This window comes from Schistocerca serialis, chromosome 5 (assembly GCF_023864345.2).
Source record: "Schistocerca serialis cubense isolate TAMUIC-IGC-003099 chromosome 5, iqSchSeri2.2, whole genome shotgun sequence".
NCBI classification, from domain to species: Eukaryota; Metazoa; Arthropoda; class Insecta; order Orthoptera; family Acrididae; genus Schistocerca; species Schistocerca serialis.
This window is the reverse complement of record NC_064642.1, coordinates 553,663,783-553,687,798: the sequence shown is the minus strand read 5'-3', so window position 1 is coordinate 553,687,798 and position 24,016 is coordinate 553,663,783.

Sequence of the window (24,016 nt, the reverse complement as noted above, 5' to 3'; positions counted from 1 at the left end):
CCCGAAATTTATCCTTCCTGTCAAAACCAGCACACCCCAACTCCACATACTCCCATATCAGGATACTACACCCATTCCTCCATCTTTTTCCCCTCTAAAACTACGGTTCCACCTCCATCCAGTTAAACTTGCTCCCACTACTATGGTTTCAAAAAATGATTCAAATGGCTCTGAGCACTATGGGACTTAACTTCTGAGGTCATCAGTCCCCTAGAACTTAGAACTGCTTAAACCTAACTAACCTAATGACATCACACACATCCATGTCCGACGCAGGATTCGAAACTGCGACCGTAGCGGTCGCGCTGTTCCAGACTGTAGAGCGTAGAACGGCTTGGCCACCCCGGGCGGCACTATGGTTTCCTTTCAATCCTTGTTACACCCGAGCCTACATCTCCGCACAACACCATTCAGCGCCACAGAAACACACAGCTTCATCGGTCTCACATTATCGTTTCCCAGCGAAGATCTTTCAAATACAGAACGCTTAAAAAATTTGCCACGCCTTCCTGCAAGAGGTCGCATTGGTCAAACTACAATGACGGATAAAAAGTTTCACACCAACAAATAATTAATGTAGGATAATAAAGTTTCGGGAATACATGTGTCTAGGTAACGTATTTAAGTGATTGACATTCCAATATCACAGAATAATGTAAGTGTGAGATAAGACATTGCAGATGTGAAATTCTGGTACGTTAATAATCAGCTTAACCGCCAGAATGTTGAAAGCAAGCATGAAAACATGTATGCATTGTGTTGTACAGGGGCTGAACGTCAGAGTGTGGTATATAGTTCCATCACTGTTGCACTTGGCCGGACAATACTGGGACGGTTAACACTGTTTTTGGATGACGCTGGAGTTGTCGTTCGATGATGTCCCATATGTGGTCGATTGGAAACAGGTCTGGTGACTGATCAGGCCAAGGCCCTACAGAGCATGTTGGGTTACAACAGTGGTATGTAGGCGAGCGTTATCGTGTTGAAAAACACCCTTGGAGTGCTGTTAATGAACGGCAGCACAACAGGTCGCATCGAAAGACTAACTTACACATTTGCATTCAGCACTCCGTCTTCAGGCCACGAGTGGCCTACCGGGACCATCCGACCGCCGTGTCATCCTCAGTTGAGGATACAGATAGGGGGGGCGTGGGGTCGGCACACCGCTCTCCCGGTCGTTATGACGGTATTCTTGACCGAAGCCGCTACTATTCGGTCGAATAGCTCCTCAATTGGCGTCAAGAGGCTGAGTGCACCCCGAAAAATGGCAACAGCGCATGGCGGCCTGGATGGTCACCCATCCAAGTGCCGACCACGCCCGACAGTGCTTAACTTCGGTGATCTCACGGGAACCGGTGTATCCACTGCGACAAGGCCGTTCATTTGCATTTAGGGTGCCTGGGATAAGCACGAGAGTGGCCCTGCTGTCATACGACACCGCACCCCAGACCATACTCCAGGTGTGGGTCCAGTGTGTCGCACACGTAGATAGGTTGGTTGCAGACCCTCATCTGGCATCCTTCTAACTAACACATGGCCATCACTGGCACCGAGGCAGAACCAGCTTTCATAAGAAAACACATCTTGACCCTGCTCTCCAATGGGCTCTCACTTGACACCACTGGTATCGCAAAAGGTACTTGTTTAGGGACAGTGGAATGCACGCTACAAGGCCTCTCGCTCGGAGCTATCCTTGAAGTAACCGATTTGTAACAGTTCGTTGTGCTCTCAAATTCGCGGTGAGCAGTGGTCATAATACTTTGGCTTATCAGTGTATTTTATTTCACAGTAAGCGATATAATATTTACGCTTCTTCTGATACTTTATTAAGGTTAATTGTGCATAATATTTCTGTCGATAGTCTTTGTCTGATTGGTAACTTGTGTGTCACATACACTTAATTCTCAGAACTGGAATTGCTCTTATGTTATCCAAATCGGTCTCTTTTCGTTAACGTAATTATAACCATTCTTACCCAAAACCAACAGCTCAACAGTAGAGTTGAAAATTCCTATGTTCGCAATAAAGATTAATAATATTTATTTCTTATTAACTGCAGTTGAGACTATTAGTCACATACTTTTAATTATTTTTTCTTTTCTTTTCCATTTATAATCTCCTCTCTCTACTTGCATGGGTATTCAACTGCAGATCATGAAATTGTTCTTTAAACATTTTACGGGGTAAAATTACGAGAGCGCGACCTTGGATTTTATTTTTTATAAATAACAAGTGCCAGGTCGACTATTTTGCCTACGTGCAGGTGTGTCCGCGTGCCCCGAAAAGGACTAAACAAACTCTAACCAACCACAAAATGTCATCATCGAAACTCTGAACCCATACTTAGCATTAGTAAGCAAGTTCTCAGCTTGTACAAGCATTGACTCCTGACTGGCTCAGGATCCCATGTCATTTCGGACACTCACCACAGATTCTTTAAGGTGGTTAGTAGCACTATTCGTGGCTCGCCTTAATGGTTCCTATACTATTTCGAACAATTTACTAAATCAGGTGATCTTTACATGATTTCTGACCTGTTATGCTGACTCTGCATATATTGTTCCACCACGGTAATGAGTATGCGGGCTTTTACCACAATATGCGAATGAGTCGTCACTACGCACTCACTAAACCTCCAGGCAACCAATCTCCACAATTTAAGCAGATACTTTTCACTACGAGAGGGTCCTGGGCCATATCGCTATTCCATAAAATCAGAATACTAAATCGGACTTCCCACTGAGTATATAATGCCATTAATCCAAAACCACAAAAACAACAATTGATTCGTTAGTGTACAGCCAATACATGGCGAAATCCCAAAGCTACGTAACTGTGTAAGATCTCATCTATTGCTAAATACCTATTGGAAATCGAAAATGAACAACACAACGTTACATTCGGAACCCAAGCTACTCTCTGTAAAATTAGCGGACAATACCTCATCCGCCACGATGAACTTTCAGCACTCTCGTTGACTTACCCCCATGAACGTCGAGAACATTCAGATAATCTATCACCGAAACGACCCAAGCCCTTCCCTATTCAAAACTGTACTGACCATTGAAACCATTACAGCCACTAAAGAAATAAAAAACAATAAGAAAAAATAAACGAACAGCGTTATTAGCACTTTTAACAATTTCAAATTGTCGTTGTGTGCCAACATGACTTCAGCCAGCAGCTAGCTGCAGCCTTAAATACAATCTTTGCCGGGCAGGATGCTGCTTGGCTAGAACACTCGCTACAACGAAAGTAATCACACCCTTTCGAAACCTCACGCTTTTCTACAATCGCACAGTCACAACAAATTATAAATACGACAAAATTTTTCACATTGACTAAATTTTTTAATCCATACATCGGTCTATAAATTATTTCAGTAATGAGTTGAGGGGACAATTTTCCCCGTAACGTCTGCCACGCCTGGCTCGTTACGTGGAGTAGAGTTCCTGATCACCAGGCTTTGCCCTAATGTCCGAGATTAAATTACAAACCTCTTCGCAGTGTCTCATGAAGAGTAAGATGCGGTGTGATTGTTTGTCTGTTACATAACGAAACATTTAACACAACATATTCCAGCTTCCACGTCTGCTGATCGAAAGGAAGCTGTTTAGTGACTTCTAAAAAAAAATGGTTCAAATGGCTCTGAGCACTATGGGACTTAACTTCTGAGGTCATCAGTCCCCTAGACTTAGAACTACTTAAACCTAACTAACCTAAGGACATCACACACATCCATGGCCGAGGCAGGATGCGAACCTGCGACCGTAGCGGTCGCACGGTTCCAGATTCAAGCGCCTAGAACCACTCGGCCACCCCGGCCGGCTTTAGTGACTCCTGATCTGGTATTTATTACATCTTTAATGAACTATCTAACGCTGTAACGATGCACAATGTTAATAGACAAACTAAACATACAGTGTACGCTTGTCATACTGTAGATTAGCTAATTGGTTACACATTTAATAATAACGAAAGTTACAGTGAATCACTGTCGTTCTTTCACCAAAGACATTGCAGAGTGGAACACATTATTTCACGGGCTTGTTCATTTGATTTGAAAACATTACGTTTGCTGTCTTGAATTTGTTTTCAAGATGCACTTACAGTGACTCCATAACATACCTCAAAATTTGTAGTGATAATTTAGAAACACTCATTACAATTGTATATGTCCCATTCTACTTCATGTTACCGTACGGATTTAAGAAAATCACAATTACGTTAACCGTTTTAATGTAAACTACATATGAAACATCATTCTTTACAAGTTTGTAGAATTTTTTCGTCACTTTCGACACTTCTGTTTACTATTTTGTTTATTTTAGGGTTTCTTGTTACGAAATACTTCAATGGACGATGAATTTAAATTCATTGTGTGAGCTGTACACAGACTATGACGAATCGTCGTAGCCGAAACCAGTAGCTAACTATGGACAAAATTAGAAGAAATTGAAATTTATCTTCTACTTAGTTGCCATGCTGTTTTAAGAAGTTACATTATACATGATGTAACAATAATATCACACACACTAGTGGCCTCTGAAATGGTTTTACGATACATCGCACCAAAGTCTGTAGTGTTAATAAAAAGTGCTTCATGAACGCAAATAGAAGCCAGTTTTCCGTTATTTCTACTCTTCCATTGACTCTCACATTCGACTTTCAAGGGCACGCCTGGACGCTTAGAAATCTCAATCGCCAGCGACAGTAACCGCTACATTTTCATTCGATTGGCTACGCTATCGATTTCTCGCGCTCCAAAAATTCTACCTTCTTTTTTACACTGGAATGAACTAATTTTGGTGTGAAGGTGTTGATGACTGTGGCCCAACGAGAGTTACTAGGCAGTGGAAAGACTCCATCACTGGAATGAAAGTGCTTAACATGGCACCTGGAGAGCTCCAATACTATCAAAACAAGTAACCACAAACTTGCCACACATTTCCCCAATTATACTAAGAGTAGCTAAAAGCTACGGTCAAAGTTTCACAACTCATTTCTCACTCATAAAGGAACAAAAGATGTTATACGGTCTCCTGTAGGATTTCCTTTACCGTTAGAATTGCTTTTCCACAACTTGCTATTGTGCATTGGTTGTAGGATTTCTTTTACCTTTAGACTTCCTTTACTACAACTGGTTATTGCGCATTGGTTATAGGATTTTTTCGTTATAATTTCTTTTCTACAACTTGCTATTGTGTATTGGTTATAGCAGATACACAGATTTTAATGTGAAAATAAATTTTTGCCAACAAGGCAAAACATTATGACCACCTGCTTAGTGGTGTGTTGGTCCACCTTTGGAATGCAATACGGCAGCGATTCTGCGAGGCATGGATTCGATGTGTCCTTGGTAGATTTCGAGAAGTATGTGCCACTAGATATCTACGCACAGGACAGATATATTAGTCCAATCAAATGGTAATTCTTAGTGGAAAATATTGTAGAAGTTTTGTTGATAAGTTCTCTATATCTTTTCGAGGGGGCTGAATGAGAATTTTGGCCCGGAAATAGGTAAAAAATGAAAGAAAAAACACGAAATAAGGGGCTTTTTTGGGTTTCTCGCTTATAGCTCGGAAGCAAAGCAATTTTCTGCGTTGACTGTGGAAATAAAGAAGGTAAAATGTCTTCCAAAATAGGTCTCAGTAACTGTTTTCGTCAGATCAACCGTGTGGCATGTAGCGTAAGTTGAAGTTAGCGCAGTATCAGGCGCCACCACCAAAACACAACCTCTCATCTCGTAATATGCGATGATGTTCTTTCAAATTTCTATATGAAAGCTTTCGTCAGTCCCGCAATTTAAAGGCGTTAAAATAACTTATGCAAAAGCCGTAATAATTATTCTTTATTTGGAATTTCGGAATAGTAATAATCAAGGGAACAGTAGAACAACCATAGACAATATTTTTGTTCATTCGTCATTATTAGAAGGGCATTTTGTTAGCAAAAAGGTGAATGGCCTTTCAGATCATGATGCACAAATTTTAAGTCTAAAAGTTTTTTGTGCTGCAACACATGTTAAATATAGTTACCAACGTTTTAGGAAAGCTGATCCAGTTGCTGTACAGACTTTTGTAAACCTTATCAAGGAACAAGAGTGGCAAGATGTTTATAGTGCTGATACAGTAGACGATAAATATAATGCTTTCCTCAAGACTTTTCTCGTGTTCTTTGAAAGTTGCTTTCCGTTAGAACGTTCAAAACAGGTTACTAGCACAAACAGGCAGCCTGGGTGGCTGACTAAAGGGATAAGAATATCTTGTAGAACAAAGTGGCAATTATATCAAAACGTTAGAATCAGTCAAAATCTAAATGCAGCAGCCCATTACAAACAGTATTGTAAGGTGCTTAAAAAAGTTATTAGGAAGGCAAAAAGTATGTGGTATGCAGATAGAATAGCTAAGTCTCAGGATAAAATTAAAACCATATGGTCAGTCGTAAAGGAAGTGGCTGGTCTGCAGAGACAGGTCGAGAATATAGAATCAGTGCGTAGTGGGGATGTCCGTGTTACTGATAAGTCGCATATATGTACAGTACTTAATAATCACTTTCTGAATATAGCAGGTGAACTAAATAGAAACCTAGTCCCAACAGGGAATCATATAGCGCTCTTAGAAAAAAGTGTTCCGAGACTGTTACCTGAAATGCTCCTCCATGATACTGACAAGAGGGAGATTGAGTTAATAATTAAATCACTAAAGACCAAGAACTCTCATGGATATGACGGGGTATCTAGCAGAATACTGAAGTATTGTTCCACGTATGTTAGCTCAGTACTTAGCCATATCTCTAACTTTTCCTTTAGGAGTGGTCGGTTTCCTGACCGATTAAAGTACTCGGTAGTGAAGCCACTTTATAAAAAGGGAGACAGGGATAATGTTGACAATTATAGACCTATTTCTATGCCATCAGTCTTTGCTAAAGTTATTGAGAGGGTTGTATATACAAGGTTACTGCAGCATTTAAATTCACATAATTTGCTGTCAAATGTACAGTTTGGTTTTAGAAACGGTTTAACAACTGAAAATGCTATAGTCTCTTTTCTCTGTGAGGTTTTGGACGGATTAAATAAAAGGTTGCGAACGTTAGGTGTTTTCTTTGATTTAACGAAGGCTTTTGACTGTGTTGACCACAAAATATTACTGCAGAAGTTGGAACATTATGGAGTAAGGGGAGTAGCTTACAATTGGTTCGCCTCCTACTTTAAGAACAGAAAGCAGAAGGTAATCCTCCGCAATATTGAGAGTGGTAATGATGTTCAGTCCCAATGGGGCACTGTTAAATGGGGCGTTCCCCAAGGGTCGGTGCTGGGGCCACTGCTGTTCCTTATTTATGTAAATGATATGCCTTCTAGTATTACAGGTGATTCAAAAATATTTCTGTTTGCTGATGACACCACCTTGGTAGTGAAGGATCTTGTGTGTAATATTGAAACATTATCAAATAATGTAGTTCATGATATAAGTTCGTGGCTTGTGGAAAATAATTTGATGCTAAATCACAGTAAGACTCAGTTTTTACAGTTTCTAACCCACAATTCAACAAGAACTGACATTTTAATCAGACAGGATGGGCATGTTATAAGCGAGACGGAACAGTTCAAGTTCCTAGGCGTACAGATAGATAGTAAGCTGTTGTGGAAAGCCCATGTTCAGGATCTTGTTCAGAAACTAAATGCCGCTTTATTTACCATTAGAACAGTATCTGAAATAAGTGACATTTCAACACGAAAAGTAGTATACTTCGCATATTTTCATACGCTTATGTCATATGGTATTATTTTTTGGGGTAATTCTTCTGATTCAAAAAGGGTATTTTTGGCTCAAAAACGGGCTGTTCGAGCTATGTATGGTGTAAGTTCGAAAACCTCTTGTCGACCCCTATTCAATAGTCTGGGAATTTTGACATTGCCCTCACAGTATGTATTTTCTTTAATGTCGTTTGTTGTTAGCAATATTAGCTTATTCCCAAGAGTTAGCAGCTTTCACTCAGTTAATACTCGGCAGAAATCAAATCTGCATGTGGAATGCACTTCCTTGACTCTTGTGCAGAAAGGAGTGCAGTATTCTGCTGCATCCATTTTCAATAAGCTACCACAAGAACTCAAAAATCTTAGCAGTAGCCCAAACACTTTTAAGTCTAAACTGAAGAGTTTCCTCATGGTTCACTCCTTCTATTCTGTCGAGGAGCTCCTGGAAGAGATACAAAATTAAGCAAATTCCAGTGTACATTTTTGATTTTCTTTATTTAAACTAACGACTTGTCGCCTGAATATGTTTCTTATATTTCATTTTATCTGTTTCTACAATCGTGTTATAATTTCATGTATTGACTCGTTCCATGACCATGGAGACTTCTCCTAAATGTGGTCCCACGGAACAATAAATAAATAAATAAATAAATAAATAAATAAATAACATTTTCTTATTAATATAACAGTCTTACAGAAACTTAAAAAATGATTCATGCTCTTCGCATTTCCTACTCACTTCTCTCTTCTGCACTTGATTCATTAGCAGAATGAGGGTATGTTACAGATAAGTAAGATAACAGATTACGAATTCCTGTTATAAATATAATAAATTAGAGCTGAAACCAATGTACACTGTTTCTTTCCATAACGTGATGAGATTTCACAAAGGCAAATTAGAATAATAACAATGTGCAATATGGCTTACCTTCGCCTGCATCAATCCTCGTTTCCGTCCCCTGTTCGTCCTTCAATTGCAACACAGCTTCTTGTGAGTCTTGCGAATCGAGGGCGCTGACATTCTCGCAAACAGTATCGCAGTTGATGCACAGTTTCAAGCAGTTTAGGCCTGTTATTCGACAGTTACAACAGTAGCCATGCCGACCAGTTTTGCCTTTGCATGCGATACATGTCAAAATAACATCAGGTGCGGTCGGCTGAAGCACAGTGGTTGGAACAAAGTGATCCTTTCACCTCGTCCAACTACTAGATTTTTATTTTCGCCCAGCCACTGTTGTAGCTGACGGTACACTTGGAGAATATGATGGCAAGCAGCACCCGCAGTTCGTGGCAGAGAAACGATGTTGGCGGTTGTTGTGAATGCCCGTTTGATATACCTTCTGTATCTGAGGCGGTTCAAATGAGGACTCGCTTACAACACTCCACTACGACCTCCTAGCCCTCGTTCGTATCTTTCAATATTTGTATGTCCTGTCGTCATTCAGGGAATTTCTTCAGTGCAGTGATGCAATTCACTTCGACCTGTTTACAAAGAGCAGAAGTAGTGCCACAGCCAAAGACAGCAAGGATATTCTTTCGAGCACGCTGACCAATTTACAGACGAGGGTAAAGCTGCTGTAGGATTTTCCCTCTCCCTGGTTTCTTCAACAATACATTACTTTGCTCATTCAAGCCTGTTAGAATGAAGAAAATATTCACGTCTTCCATAGCAACTATAACGGCTGAATGTGAGCGGTAGCAGGGGGGGGGGGGGGGGGGGAGATAATTACGGTATCAGCATTTTCCACAGTTTTCTTCGAAGCTATGCCTGCTTTGAACAATTTGAACATTAACAGTGATATTTAGCGGTCCTTGTTCTTCCAATTAGCGAGCAATTTTTCTTGAGTGACACTTGTTACCATCGTTTCGTTGAAGGTTATTTCTACAGAGCTGTGTTTGTGGGAACTTCTCGCTCGCTCGTGTTATTTGGTGCTGGTGTCAAACTTGCAGGGTAACCATCAAACTCTACAACAAACTCTACATGAGTTGTACTTCGAGTGAATGAAGCGAGCGAGGTGGCGCGGTGGTTAGCACACTGGACTCGCATTCGGGAGGACGACGGATCAAACCCGCGTCCACCCATACAGAGTTAGGTTTTCCGTGATTTCCCTACATTTCTACGCAAATGCCGCGATGGTTCGTTTGAAAGGGCACGGCCGATATCCATCGCCATCCTTGAGACATTCCGAGCTTGTGCTCCGTCTCTAATGACCTCGATGTCGACAGGACTTTAAACCCAATCTTCCTTCCTTCCTTCCTTGCTTCGACTGAGTGAAGGAAACGTGGCTGCCATAGTTACATGAAAATGACTGACACTGCGCCAGGCAACTCGATGCAACAGGTATCTCCCATCAAGATGGGGATGTCAGTGCCATATTACATACGCGTTAACCCTCCGCCACGGCAATCATCAACCACCAACCACTCCAGTAACATCAGATACTCTGGAGGATGGATCTGGGCAATGGATGTGCAAAACAGTGTGGTAGGGGCACGGAGCAGAAGGTTCTGAGATGGCAAACTCCTCAGCTTTGAAATCGCGCTAATTTCAACACGAGCTGACAGCATACGGTTGACCTGACGAGGACATCAGTCAGACCTATTTTCTGGGAAATTTTATCCTCTTTATTTTCGTAAATAATCAGCTTTGCCGAAAGTTGTGTTGTTTCATATTTATAAGCAAAAATATCCAAATAAATCCCATTGTTCTTGTGTGTGTTCCTTTTTTTACGCATTTCCGGCCCAAAATTTTGGTGGAACTTCGACAGTTCGGATTCAGCACCCTCGAAAGCATGTAGAAAGCTTGTCAAAAAAGCTTCTACAAAACTTTCCTCTATTTGGCCTTTCTGCACATCACTGACAAAGCCATCGGATACCATGTCAGATGTGTTCCATTCTCGAGTACAGATCAGGGCGAATTCAGTGGCCAGGATATTAACGATTTTTGCTATCAGTGTCCTGAAACTACTGTAGCTCGAGTCTGTCCTTGAGACACGGATACCGAATGAGGTGCCATAGAGGACTCGCGTTCTGAAAGACGACTGTTCAAATCCCCATCCGGTGACTCACAATTTTGTTTTCCGTGATTTCCCTAAATCGCTTAAGGCCAAGATGGTTCCTTCGAAAAGGGAGCAGTTGATTTTTTTCTGCACCTTTCTGTAATCCGAGCTCGTGCTTCGTCCCTAATGACCTCGTTGTCGGCGGAACAATAAACCCTAATATCCTTCCTTGTGACGCAGAAAGCTATCCTGCTTGAAAATACCGTCGCCATGAGAGAAGACATGGACGAAGGAATACAGGTGCTCCACAGTAATGTTCACATAGCCTCCAGCTACGACGGTGCCTTCGTTTATGACCCATGCCTTCGATCGCTACCGGTATCCCCCACAGCATAACACTGCCCCATCGGTAAGCGTAGGTGATGTGATATATTCTCCCAGCAGCCGTTTGCCTAATGACGACATATATGGATACGAAAATCGGCCTGGTGAAAGTTGCCTGCTCATATGGCTCTTTCGTTTCATCCCTTTACATCTTTTTAACAGTTCGCGATAACTATCGTTGTTCTTTTCATGGGCGTTTGCTATAATCAGTTTCGGCTAATCTATATGAACAGTGCAGTGACCTCTGCATAGCTACTGTAGCGATTCTACGTCTTTGACGATTCAGTTTGTTTTCCGACCAGTAGGGTTCGTTCTCGGGTGTCGGACAATGTGACTCACCTCGTTTGCAAAAGATTTCGATATTCTGGTCCCGATTCGAATTCTGGTCTGTACTGATTTCTGAAGTCAATGATTCTTTCTGTTCAGATGCTGACAGTAAGACTACCTTTGTCTGGTCCACGGCGTTGTACTGATACTACAATGAACAAAGGACTGCGTGAAACTGTTTCAATTTATATACCGTGGTGAAACTTATTGCGAATGGCGAGGCTAGAATAGCAATCCTTAGATGTGATTATTCTGTGAGCAGACATGAGGCCATGTTCTTATTCACAGTACAATGGATGCTCTTAGATTACCCATATTCAGGCGAATGGAAGCTGATTATGGCATCGAAAATTGTCTAAACTCCTCGTTGTGTTATAACCTCAAGAGCCCGACCATATCCTGAAGTAGAAAATAGTTTTTTGCTTGTTAAAGAATTATGAGATGCGGACGTGCTGTTCCGTTACTTTGTCAAGAATAAGACTTTCTTATTTGTGGTTGAACATCTAAGCTGGCTTGTAAATTTGCTTACTTGTGTGCTAAGGTAATATACACCGTTGTTAATATACTTCTTTCAGATTTATATCAAAATGTCTTGCCACGTTTTGTTAATGCTTGGGATCAGAGCCACTTCGCATGGCAGCCATCTTGTTTTTTCTTCGCCTATTCTGATACACTCCTGGAAATGCAAAAAGAACACATTGACACCGGTGTGTCAGACCCACCATACTTGCTCCGGACACTGCGAGAGGGCTGTACAAGCAATGATCACACGCACGGCACAGCGGACACACCAGGAACCGCGGTGTTGGCCGTCGAATGGCGCTAGCTGCGCAGCATTTGTGCACCGCCGCCGTCAGTGTCAGCCAGTTTGCCGTGGCATACGGAGCTCCATCGCAGTCTTTAACACTGGTAGCATGCCGCGACAGCGTGGACGTGAACCGTATGTGCAGTTGACGGACTTTGAGCGAGGGCGTATAGTGGGCATGCGGGAGGCCGGGTGGACGTACCGCCGAATTGCTCAACACGTGGGGCGTGAGGTCTCCACAGTACATCGATGTTGTCGCCAGTGGTCGGCGGAAGGTGCATGTGCCCGTCGACCTGGGACCGGACCGCAGCGACGCACGGATGCACGCCAAGACCGTAGGATCCTACGCAGTGCCGTAGGGGACCGCACCGCCACTTCCCAGCAAATTAGGGACGCTGTTGCTCCTGGGGTATCGGCGAGGACCATTCGCAACCGTCTCCATGAAGCTGGGCTACGGTCCCGCACACCGTTAGGCCGTCTTCCGCTCACGCCCCAACATCGTGCAGCCCACCTCCAGTGGTGTCGCGACAGGCGTGAATGGAGGGACGAATGGAGACGTGTCGTCTTCAGCGATGAGAGTCGCTTCTGCCTTGGTGCCAATGACGGTCGTATGCGTGTTTGGCGCCGTGCAGGTGAGCGCCACAATCAGGACTGCATACGACCGAGGCACACAGGGCCAACACCCGGCATCATGGTGTGGGGAGCGATCTCCTACACTGGCCGTACACCACTGGTGATCGTCGAGGGGACACTGAATAGTGCACGGTACATCCAAACCGTCATCGAACCCATCGTTCTACCATTCCTAGACCGGCAAGGGAACTTGCTGTTCCAACAGGACAATGCACGTCCGCATGTATCCCGTGCCACCCAACGTGCTCTAGAAGGTGTAAGTCAACTACCCTGGCCAGCAAGATCTCCGGATCTGTCCCCCATTGAGCATGTTTGGGACTGGATGAAGCGTCGTCTCACGCGGTCTGCACGTCCAGCACGAACGCTGGTCCAGCTGAGGCGCCAGGTGGAAATGGCATGGCAAGCCGTTCCACAGGACTACATCCAGCATCTCTACGATCGTCTCCATGGGAGAATAGCAGCCTGCATTGCTGCGAAAGGTGGATATACACTGTACTAGTGCCGACATTGTGCATGCTCTGTTGCCTGTGTCTATGTGCCTGTGGTTCTGTCAGTGGGATCATGTGATGTATCTGACCCCAGGAATGTGTCAATAAAGTTTCCCCTTCCTGGGACAATGAATTCACGGTGTTCTTATTTCAATTTCCAGGAGTGTAGATAGGCAACACCTACAGAGCTACCACTAAGAAATATTAATAATAAGTAGTTCTTCTCTGCATGCTATTAGATTTCAGATGCTCATAAAGGCAGATCGACAGATGCTGCTTTGTCGACTGCTGTTTGTAATACTTTGTGCTACGTAGTTCTGTTCACTATTATCGTTCTATTATAATTATTCATATATATAATTGTTTTGTCATTGGCCTTGCAGCAGAGGTAACCGCGGTTCCCGTCACATCACCTAAGTTAAGCGCTGTCGGGTTTGGCTAGCACTTGGATGGGCCACCGTCCAGATCTTCTGAGTGCTGGTGGCAAGCAGGGTACACTCAGCCCTTGTGAGGCCAATTGGGAAGCTACTTGACTGAGTAGGAACGGCACCCGTCACGAAAACCGACAACACAAGGGAGGGCAGTGCGCTGACCACATGGTCCATGGTATCCGCATCCGATGACGCCTAAGGGCTGAGGATGACAAGGCGGTCGGTCGGTACCGTTGGACCTTCAATGCCTGTTGGATAGTGTTTGCTTGTTTTACATAATTGTTTTGGCATACCAAATTATGTTTACACAAATGAGCAGACAGCCTCGTTGCACAGCTGGCATTGTACGTAGAAGGCTTATGCATGTCCATTGTGGCCATTGCCCTTATGAATCAACACACTCACTGTACATTTTACATGTATTAGACACGCAGGTCTTTTTGCTTTAGTTGCGCTGCATTTATGAAAGTGCGTATATTGTGTGGCTATTTTCTATGCAGTTTACGAGTCAGATCGCGCATCAAAGTTGTTTCTCTATGCTTAGAGTTATACGGGTTGCATATCTCGAAACTATCAGGACTTGATCATCACTACTTACAGTAATAGACTATGCTTTTGGACAGCCGCGCACACGTGACTATCAGTGGTGTGACAAGAAACATGATTCATCCCACCAGCTTTTTGATTTCTCGTCCAGTTTCAATTATCCTTGACCACTACAATCGCAACTGACGATGCTGTAAATTTTATACCTGTTAAAGCGCAACAAACACTTTTTATTACACAGCAAGAAATGATAAATAGTTATCATAAAACCATTCCACGCTAGTCTGTCATAAAGGTGTAGACACACGCCTAAGAGAATAATAGAGATAGTCTATGGTCAAGTAAGTCCGTCAGTATGTCTGTACTCACAATACAAAGTCCAAGCGAGATCCAGTAAACAGCCCAGTCATGTGTTCACAGCATCAGCGAGGTAGATACAAGGGCGTAGCACGATACGAAGTGAGTTCGTACTGGAAAGATGGCCAGTTTTATTTTGTTGCATGACACCTGAGGCCAGGACTATGTGACTGCTCGCAGACGCCTCTTATCGGCAGCAGATGATGTCTTTACAACGTAAATAGCTGACTATCGATCTTTCGCTGGCTGCAGACACAGATATAGCAGCATTCCTTCCCCCTTTAGCTATCGTATAGGGTCGAAAGTGTCCATGTCAAGAGCAGGATAACCGTTCCAGTAGGAGGGGAGTATGGGTGGGTGGGTGGGCCAGCCAGGTATTCAATGTCCATCTGAACGTTGGGTGGAGTCTGTGGTTCCACTGTGTCCTCTGCTTGTGGCAGGGGCATCATCGTGGTGCTGGAGCTGGCTGATGCTGGTTGATATGGTAGGGGCTATAAATGAGTGCTAAGGTGCTGGGCTCCCATTAATTCAGACATCCTTTAAAACAAATTTATTAACAAACAATTCTTACTCGACAGTTATTAAAAACACATTGTCCTAGAAATTTTATTTATTTCTTGTTTTAAAGGGTAGCCATTACAAGGCTTACTCTTAATTAATAATAATTACACTGACCCAATAACAAGGATAAAATACCGGTGATACAATAGTATCGAATTTGAGCCGAAAGCAACTATAGCATCAATTAAAAGTTTCAACTCAAGCTCGATAACTGCCTGCGATAAAAAATTTAAAATCTCTAATGCTATCTTAAAAACGCATGTATCAGCCCTTAAACAAATTTCAACCAAAAAACCAAACCTAAAAATAATATTTAGATAAATCCAATTTATCAAAAGCACTTGAAATACGCAACAACAAATTATAGCGGGACACCCTTATCGCAAGTTTTGTGCACACCAGTTTTTTTCGTGCCACAATTTAAAATTTGCTCATTTACTGTACAAGAGTACTGAAAAATTACAAAACCAGTTTAGATGCGAAACTTCTGCCGATGAACGCCAAATTAAGAGGCGTGAACTGTTCAATTACAAAAGGTAATGTAGCCCAAAGCAATTATAACATCAATTAAAAGTTTCAACTCAAGCTCGATAACTACCTGCGATAAAAAATTTAAAATCTCTAATGCTATCTTAAAAATGCATGTAATAACCCTTAAACAAATTCCAACCTAAAATTCAGATAACAAATCTGCAGCATTAGAATTCATCCGCTGATACAAAAAAAATGTTCAAATGTGTGTGAAATCTTATGGGACTTAACTGCTAAGGTCATCAGTTCCTAAGCTTACACACTGCTTAACCTAAATTATCCTAAGGACAAACACACACACCCATGCCCGAGGGAGGACTCGAACCTCCGCCGGGACCAACCATCCGCTGACCTCAGTGGGTAATCAAGAAATCTTATTGTATTTCACACACGTCAGTCTTGTGCACACTTTCTGGCAGTACGTTACACACACCATTAAATTGGCGTGATAAGACCTGAAACATAAATCAGTTGCCACTAGTCTCATACAGGCATACAAATAATGGTCCCTACCAGGGCACACTCAGTAGCAACCTTGTAACATGAACAGTTAAAACAAACAAATGTCCAGTTACGAAACAGTGGTCGGCCGCCTTGGCCGAGTGGTTCTAGGCGCTTCAGTCTGGACCGTCGCGACCGCTACGATCTCAGGTTCGAATCCTGCCTCGGGCATGCATGTGTGTGATGTCCTTAGGTTAGTTAGGTTTAAGTAGTTCTAAATTCTAGGGTAGTGATGACGTCAGATGTTAAGTCCCACAGTGCTCAGAGCAATTTGAACCATTTTGAACGAAACATGGTGCCACACAAGGGCACACTCAGTTACAATTTTGCAAGACGAACAACTAAAACACACAGATTGGCAATTACTCAGTAATAAAGTAACTCAGCTTCACGTGGAGCTATCCAGTAATCGGGTGTAAATGCAGCCAGGGCCCGGCGACAGTGACGGCTGTACAGACCTCCAACAGTTGCTTTAACCACCGATCTCCTTCAGGCAAGACAGTATTGCGCAACCTAAGCGCTCTTGCATGCAAAAAGGGAGCTGCTTTCGAAATAACAGTTCTACAAACAACGTCTCTCAACTACAACTAGGCGGCGCTATGACTCCAGGTGCGGCCAAGTCGTTTTCCGACACATTCATGGACTACTCCCAGCCCAGGTCCCCGCTCGCCACCTTCCTCGTGCTGCTGCTAACGCAAGACTCCCGTCACTGGCCGTCACACGCCGCCTCGCGGATCACATTCGCACCACAAGCCTCTCTGGCAGATTCTACACAGTCAGCGATTCCACCAGAGAGGCACAAAGTCGAAAAATACCAAAACTTTGCGTAACGTTTAGATGCACGGCACACTGCTGTTATAGTGTTAGATTCCCTATTGGGAGTCATTGATACTGGAGGTGGGAAGACGTCCCATTCCACAGTCCTGTGATTGTCGGCCCGTCTCTATATGGCATCTAAAGTTGTAGTGAGCTGGCTCTGTAGTCAGTGGTGATGGCTCGAGATCCAATCCGCTACATATGTGCGGAGCTGCTTTCTATGCCAAACCAGGTGGCACCATTGATTTTCATGGTGAACATCTCTCGTCCCAAGGACGAAGCTCATATCTCTGTGCCCAGTGAATAGCAAGGACACGCTACGGTCGCAGGTTCGAATCCTGCGTCGGGCATGGATGTGTGTGATGTGCTTAGGTTAGTTAGGATTAAGTAGTTCTAAGTTCTAGGGGACTGATCACCACTGCATTTAAGACCCATAGTGAAAAAAAATAGCAAGGACAATGACTGGGCTGACATGTGTGTCTTGTAGCCATTAGCAGATTCCAGATTGTCTAATATCGGCAGCCATGAAACAGTTCTGATGCAGCGCATCCTTTGTTTGGTGTGATCTTTTAGGAGCCCAGAAACTAGGTTAGTACCTTGGCTTTAAGTCGAACTGAAATCATTTTTCTCATCTGTACCTTGAAGGTGCTTGGGATCTACTTGGCTTCATCATTGGAGGCTGGATGGATTTGAGCTGTCGTCAGATGCTGACCTCAGAGTAAGAATATTGAAACATGCTAGATGAGAATTGAGGGCCATTGTCCAAACCAATTGATTCTGGGGCCTCTTCCACGCCAAATATTTTCTGCAAGGCGCTTATTGGTTCCCTTGCTGTGGTATTTGGCACTTGCAAGACATATGAGGAATTGGAGTATCCACCGATGGTGATGAACCACACCTCTTGCAGCCATGGGCCAACATAGTCCACATGCACATACTTCCATAGGCATTGCAGCATAGGCCAGGTATGAAACTGTTTTGGAGGTGCTGACTGGGTTGACATTCAAGTTGAGTGAGAGTGTACCTCCTCTCTGTTGTGTCTAGGAATCCTCAGTTCGCTAGACAAACAATCAAACAATTCGTATTAATTAGTTTTATTACAACAAGTACAAATACTTAAATTTGATCCGAGAATTCATGTAGTCCTTTATACATGATCAACCACAAGTGCAATTACATACACTCCTGGAAATTGAAATAAGAACACCGTGAATTCATTGTCCCAGGAAGGGGAAACTTTATTGACACATTCCTGGGGTCAGATACATCACATGATCACACTGACAGAACCACAGGCACATAGACACAGGCAACAGAGCATGCACAATGTCGGCACTAGTACAGTGTATATCCACCTTTCGCAGCAATGCAGGCTGCTATTCTCCCATGGAGACGATCGTAGAGATGCTGGATGTAGTCCTGTGGAACGGCTTGCCATGCCATTTCCACCTGGCGCCTCAGTTGGACCAGCGTTCGTGCTGGACGTGCAGACCGCGTGAGACGACGCTTCATCCAGTCCCAAACATGCTCAATGGGGGACAGATCCGGAGATCTTGCTGGCCAGGGTAGTTAACTTACACCTTCTAGAGCACGTTGGGTGGCACGGGATACATGCGGACGTGCATTGTCCTGTTGGAACAGCAAGTTCCCTTGCCGGTCTAGGAATGGTAGAACGATGGGTTCGATGACGGTTTGGATGTACCGTGCACTATTCAGTGTCCCCTCGACGATCACCAGTGGTGTACGGCCAGTGTAGGAGATCGCTCCCCACACCATGATGCCGGGTGTTGGCCCTGTGTGCCTTGGTCGTATGCAGTCCTGATTGTGGCGCTCACCTGCACGGCGCCAAACACGCATACGACCGTCATTGACACCAAGGCAGAAGCGACTCTCATCGCTGAAGACGACACGTCTCCATTCGTCCCTCCATTCACGCCTGTCGCGACACCACTGGAGGTGGGCTGCACGATGTTGGGGCGTGAGCGGAAGACGGCCTAACGGTGTGCGGGACCGTAGCCCAGCTTCATGGAGACGGTTGCGAATGGTCCTCGCCGATACCCCAGGAGCAACAGTGTCCCTAATTTGCTGGGAAGTGGCGGTGCGGTCCCCTACGGCACTGCGTAGGATCCTACGGTCTTGGCGTGCATCCGTGCGTCGCTGCGGTCCAGTCCCAGGTCGACGGGCACGTGCACCTTCCGCCGACCACTGGCGACAACATCGATGTACTGTGGAGACCTCACGCCCCACGTGTTGAGCAATTCGGCGGTACGTCCACCCGGCCTCCCGCATACCCACTATACGCCCTCGCTCAAAGTCCGTCAACTGCACATACGGTTCACGTCCACGCTGTCGCGGCATGCTACCAGTGTTAAAGACTGCGATGGAGCTCCGCATGCCACGGCAAACTGGCTGACACTGACGGCGGCGGTGCACAAATGCTGCGCAGCTAGCGCCATTCGACGGCCAACACCGCGGTTCCTGGTGTGTCCGCTGTGCCGTGCGTGTGATCATTGCTTGTACAGCCCTCTCGCAGTGTCCGGAGCAAGTATGGTGGGTCTGACACACCGGTGTCAATGTGTTCTTTTTTCCATTTCCAGGAGTGTAGATGTGTCGCAAGCAAAGGGTGACATACAAAATAATCAGTCTTCTTCAGTATAGACAAACACAAGTAGCACTTCTGGTCCTAGCGACCGCTTCTAACAAAAGTCTGTCGACTGAACTGTAGTGATTGCTGACCTCTAACTGTGCTATGTAGAGGTTGCTAGATGTAGATGTAGATGCTAATGAAGAGGCTACAATGAGTCCGCTAACGAACTGGCTAACGATGAAGCTGCTATCGAAGTGGGCTGCCACCAGTCGGACGTGGCGCTTATGTCCTCTTCACATAGGGACCGGTGCTGTCGTGTTGTCGTCCTGTAGGGAGGTCGGTCAGTGTGCGATTGGCTGACAGCCTTCTATTCTCTGTCTTTCCCGGCTGGCGTGCCGGCACTGAATTAACGCCATAACACTACGTCGTGGCTGATGCTGGACCAGAAAGCATGTCGACTTGCATCTTAAAGCATGTCATCTTGTAGTGTCAGAATGTGGGAGATGTATGACGTACTGGCACTGTGGCGGCAGAATGATCACCTGCCAGTTGTTGTATGTTGTCAGCATCAGTACTGCCTGTACCATGTGCATCCTGAGAGAAAATTATATGCAGAGTTCTGTAAGGGAGTGGGGTGGGAAGTGTTCAAGTCAGCCTTAACGAATATATTTTATAATTTGCTTTAGGACAGGATCCACAGCCATGCCCTTTGCCATTACGCCTGCTCTGAGGATAAAATCTTGTAGGTGGTTTTGTAGGATGTCATCAATTTGGAAACACAATGTTTCCTGAGAGTCAAATGTGGAGGCTGGTCCCATAGGTAGTCTGAACAGGGGATAAGAGTTATCATATTGTGGTGTCGGCTGATTATGATATGTGTAACTATAATTGCCCATGCAGAGGACGCAGTGTTGGAGGTGTTGGAGCACTTTTTTTTCAGAAACTTAGCGCCGAATACGAAAATCAGTGGTTTGTGGTCAGTAATGAGGTGAAATTTGGGCCATAAAGAAATATATTAAATTTCTGAACGCCAAACATGATCGCATGGCTTTCTGCTTCGGTTTGTGATTAGTTTGGCTGATCTGAAGTTAGCATTTTAGACATGTATGCGATGGGTTGTTCACGCCCATCAGTGCTTTTATGGGAAGTGATAGCCTCAATGCCGTGTTGAGAAGTGTCGACGGCCAGAGCTTTAAAAATGGTTCAAATGACTCTGAGCACTATGGGATTTAACATCTGAGGCCATCAGTCCCATACAACTTAGAACTAATTAAACCTAACTAACCTAAGGGCATCACACACATCCATGGCCGAGGCGGGATTCGAACCTGCGACCGTAGCGGAAGCTTGGTTCCGGACTGAAGCGCCTAGAAGCGCTCAGCCACAACGGCCGGCAGCAGGCTTCAGATATTGCAGTTACTACACCAGACCGTCTAATGAAGATACTTTACATAATTGCTTTAAGTTTTACAAAGGCTCCTGACATTGCTCTAACCATTTATAATTCGAGCCTTTCTTGCCAAAATTATTAAGAGGTCTGGTGATCTGGGCAGTATTTGGTATGAAACTCACATCGTAATTGATTTTTCCAGTAAATGACTGCAGGTCTTTGAAGATGATAACGACTTTCATTTTTAACTATGGCTTTCAAATTGCTGACTTGGCTGCAGTCCTTTATGACTCCCTTTGTGGCCGAAGTACTCCACTTGTTGAAAAACTTCGCACTTCTGTAAATTGTATTTTAATCCATCTTGTCGTAATGTCTAGAAAACCAGAAGAAACTTAGCAAGACGTTGCTCTGTTCTATCGCCACTTACTAATACATCGTCAATATAGTCATTGTATCTGGAAATTTTGACTCAGTTTCTCCAAAAACTGTTGGAAAATTGGTGTTGCACTTGCAATTCCGAACGGCCACATGTTATTTGGGCATCTTGTTATATTATATGGTAACCACGAAGTGGCATCGCCGTTCGTCTTGTGGCTGTGCAGATATGCCTCAGCTAAATCAATAATTGGACCACTGGCCATCTGATGGCTTCGTCATGAGCTCCTCTGGGCTTGGAGTGGTATAGACGACAGTCTGTGATTAGACGTCAATGGTTGCTTTAAAATCACCATAAACATGGAAGGAACCATTCGATTTGCATCAAAATACCAGTGATATTACCCACTGATTTCACAGGATGAGTATGAGTATTTCGTGTTGCACCAAACGATCTAATTCCGTCTTGAGGTCACCTCGCAGTGCTACTGGCACTGGTCTAGCTCTAAAGTATCGAGATCCTGCAGAAGACTATAACTTCTGGCACACCACGCACAAACGAGTCAGCGCATCATTGTTTATTACTTTTATTTGCTTACAAAAATCGATATTTTCAGGTCAGCTCTTTAATACCAACTGCCCGTGCAGCATATGACTGATACAACAAGTCGCGACAACGAAAACGTGTGAGTGTAGCTGCTCCAATATGCGTTTGCTGCTCGTAATTCTTAGCTCGTAATTCGTACCAGATAGGGTTGATAGAAGAGATAGAGAAGATCCAACGGAGAGCAGCGCGCTTCGTTACAGGATCATTAAGTAATCGCGAAAGCGTTACGGAGATGATAGATAAACTCCAGTGGAAGACTCTGCAGAAGAGACGCTCAGTAGCTCGATACGGGCTTTTGTTAAAGTTTCGAGAACATACCTTCACTGAAGAGTCAAGCAGTATATTGCTCCCTCCTACGTATATCTCGCGAAGAGACCATGAGGATAAAATCAGAGAGATTAGAGCCCACACAGAAGCATACCGACAATCCTTCTTTCCACGAACAATATGAGACTGGATTAGAAGGGAGAACCGATAGTGGTTCTCAAGGTACCCTCCGCCACACACAGTCAGGTGGCTTGCGGAGTATGGATGTAGATGTAGAAAGTAGTTTCACACGAAAGTTGTGAACAAATCATTGAGGATTTGCAGAAAATAATTGCGTGGTGTAATGAATGGCAGTTATCTCTCAATATTAGTAAGTGTAACCTACTGCGTATGACAAGGCGAAAATCCCCATTAATGTACAAAACAAATGATCAGTCTTTGGAAGCGGTAACATCTGGGTGTGAGTATTCGAAATGATCTCAAATGGAATGATCAGATTACACAGTCACGGGTAAGGCGAACTCTAGATTGCGGTTTGTTGGTAGAATCCTGAAGCGATGCAGTCCTTCAACAAAGGAAATAACTTACAATATATTGGTTCGTACAGTCTTAGAGTAATGTTCATCTGTATGGACCCTTACCAGTTGGGTCTGATTCAAGTGATGGAGAAGGTCCAAAGAAGAGCGGCAAGATTCGTGACTGGTACATTTAGCCATCGTGAGAGCGTTACAAATCTCATAGAAAGTTTGAAGTGGGACACACTTGCAGATAGATGACGCGCTAAACAGAAGGGGGTGCTCACTAAATTCCGAAATCCAATCTTCGCCGAGTATGTAGAGCATATATTATTACCACCAACTTTCAAATCGCGTAATGATCATCATTCAAAGATAAGGGAAATAAGAGTTCGTACTGAGGCGTTCAGACAGTCGTTTGTCCCTCGCGCGATCCGCGAGTGGCACAGAGGGGGTAAAATATGACTTTGGCGCGAATTGTGCCCTCTGCCACACACCGCTTGGTGGCTAGCGGAGTATATATGTAGATGTAGAACAAAATATCGATTTCTGGCAATTTTCAGCTCTCGGGTTGTGCAAGAGGAAGTAAGACACATTAATTGGTGGTTATGATAGCCCCCCAGGAACGGAGCTGCAGATGTCTGTAGTATGAGTCCCAGAGCGAATGATGGTGGCGGATGTTGCTCTGGCTTGACAAGCTGCTCTGGCTTGATAAGCTCCTGCTGTTCTATAATTGGCCCTTGCTGCCTTCGTTGTTGTTCTTGTTGTACCAGCTGTTGCATTTGAAATTTCAGCTGTTAGCGCCACAGATCCACGTACTATAGATCGATGATCACCGAACTTAGTCTGTTGTCGTAATGCACACGCTACGGGCCCTCATCGCCAATATTAAACCTGTTAAAGAACAACGACCATTTATTTATTATATGGTAAGATGGATACAGATTTGAAAGTTCACAAAACAATTCCGTGCCGGGTCATCGCACAGTTGTAGATACACACCAAGAGAACAATTCAAATAATCCGTCGTGAACCAAGTCTGTCAGAATCCATGTATTCGCAATCCAAAGAGCTGTCCAAGTGAAATCCAATAAGCATCGCGTTCACGTAAATACAGCGTCTGCGAAGGAGATACCAGAG